General features: G+C 42.3%; 1 protein-coding gene across 2 annotated transcripts in view; it reads left to right on the forward strand.

Annotated features, from left to right (window-relative positions):
- Window positions 1-2,500, forward strand: part of LOC131357009 (cytochrome c oxidase subunit 6B1-like) — a 40,590-nt gene that overhangs the window by 4,052 nt on the left and 34,038 nt on the right. The gene's annotated exons all lie outside the window — the stretch shown is intronic.

The raw sequence follows: 2,500 nt of genomic DNA on the forward strand, positions 1-2,500 counted from the left end.
GAAATAAAATGAAATTGAAATAAAATAACAGTGAGATATACAAAACACAGAAAATGATTATAAGCCAAAAGCCATTTCAAATAAGTGAGTCTTGAGTTTGGCTTTAAACAGAGGCAGGTCAGTAATAGTACGCAACTCATAAGGAATTGTGTTCCAGGGTTTAGGACCGGCCACTGCAAAGGAGCCATCACCCCACTGTTTGTACCTCGACCGAGGGACCTCTAGTATGTTCTGGTCAGCAGAACGTAAAGCTCTACTTTGTTTGTAAAAGCTTACTGACTCACACAAGTAAGAAGGTGCCAGGCCATTGACTGCACTAAAAACAAACAGCAGAAGTTTAAATTGTATCCGGAACTGTATACAACTGTAAGCCAGTGGAGGGAATTCAGGGTTGGTGTGATATGATCATATTTATGAGTATTAATCAGCATACGAGCTGCAGCATTCCGTACAAGTTGCAGGTGAAGCAGACGAGCTTGATTGACTCCAACATAAAGAGCGTTGCAATAGTCTAGCCAGGAACTAATAAAAGCGTGAATGGCTTTCTCTAGATCACTCCAACTCAGAAAGGGCTTGATCTTTGCAAGATGGAAAAATCCTGCCTTGACAACAGAGTCAATGTGTAGCTGGACGTTTAAACTGGTGTCTAAAGTCACCCCCAAATTTTTGACTGCTTGGCTAAAATGAGGGGCTGGAGAATCAAGACCAGCAGCAACAAAACTGGGAAGGTTGGAGGTGCCAAAAAGAATACATTCTGTTTTACCCTCATTCACACAGAGACAATTCTGTGACAGCCAGAGTTTGATGTCATACAAACATCTGTGGATGGATTCAAGAGCATCAGAAGAATTTGGCAGACTGGCAGATAGATTTGTAAATCATCTGCATAGAGATGAAACGAAACGTTGTGCTTTGAAATAATCAACCCTAATGGCAACATGTACAAAGGAAATAGAACAGGGCCCAAAATGGAACCCTGTGGAACACCAGAGGTCAAAGCAGCTGGGGAGGAGGAGAGATCACCAATCATAACAGAGAAAGTCCAGTTTGATAAATATGACCTAAACCATTGCAGTACGGGATCTTGAAGGCCAACTTGTTGTGCCAGGCGTGTCAGGAGAATCGAGTGGTCAACAGTAACAAATGCAGCAGTGATGTCCAAAATCACTAGCAGCACAGGTTTTTTAGAATCAAGGGACAAAAGAATATCATTCTGTACCTTTAGGAGAGCGGATTCATTGCTATGACGTGTTCTAAATCCAGACTGGAATTTCTCTAGGATATGATTTCTTTCCAAAAAAGACTGCAACTGGATGAAAACAACTTTTTCTAAAACCTTAGATAAAAAAGATAAATGAGACACTGGTCTGTAGTTAGACAGTATTGCAGGATCGAGATTGGATTTCTTGAGAACAGGCCTGACCACAGCATGCTTAAAAACATCTGGGACAGACCCTGAACTGAGGCAGCTGTAAATAAATGAGAGGAGACATGGGCCCCTTTTGTTAAAAACCTATTTCAGTACTCTGGATGGAATAATGTCTAGAGGACAGTTAGTTGGGGATAACTGCTGGACCACCTCAGAGAGAAGAGATAGGGACACTGGCTCAAACATATTAAACACAAATGAGGGCATAGAAGAAGAGCATATGTCAAGACCATTGGACGTGTTGATAATGTTCTGCCTAACGGAGGCCACCTTGTCAACAAAATGATTAAGAAATTCATCACAAGTTGACTTTGATGCATGTTTCAGAACATTGCAAGACGGATTTATGACAGACTGGATTGTATTAAATAACACCCTAGGCCGATTACAGCTGGTGGAAATTACATTTGACAAGTACATACATTCTTTAACGCTTTTTGATAGTCAGAAAGACTATCACGCAGTATACCCAGTGATACATGCAACTTGTCCTTCTTCCACCTGCGCTTAGCTTGTCTGCAGTGCTGCCTGAGGGCACGCGTAGTATCATTGAGCCAAGGGTCAGGTTTGGTTTTCATGGATCTGTCCTTGAAAGGTGCAATGGAGTCCAAAATCCCTGTGCAGGTGGAGTAGAGGGCAGAGATAAAATCCTCTGGGCACAGAGGAGAAGAAGCCAACTCATCCTGGATGTAAAGACTAGTGTTCATGAATGTAGCAGCAAACTCTCCAGCTGTGGTGGCAGTGATGGTACGGCGGCGGCAGGCTGGGGTGAGAGATTTGATGGCAGAAAGGGGAGCAGTAAATTCAAAAATGACAGGAAAGTGATCCGAGATGCAAATGTCAGTTATTTCTGAGATGGATACCGGAAGTCCATGTGAGATTATAAGGTCCAGTGTGTGACCATGCTGATGCGTTGGGTCATGTACTGATTGTGTCAGGTCAAAGGAGTTCAAAAGACTTTGAAACTCATTTACCAGTTGGCTGGACAGACAATAGACATGAATATTAAAATCTCCACATACGAGAAAGCTGTCATATTCAGGAATTAATTCAGCAACTAACTCTGAGAAC

The sequence above is a fragment of the Hemibagrus wyckioides genome, linkage group LG01 (genome assembly GCF_019097595.1).
Source record: "Hemibagrus wyckioides isolate EC202008001 linkage group LG01, SWU_Hwy_1.0, whole genome shotgun sequence".
Taxonomy (NCBI): domain Eukaryota; kingdom Metazoa; phylum Chordata; class Actinopteri; order Siluriformes; family Bagridae; genus Hemibagrus; species Hemibagrus wyckioides.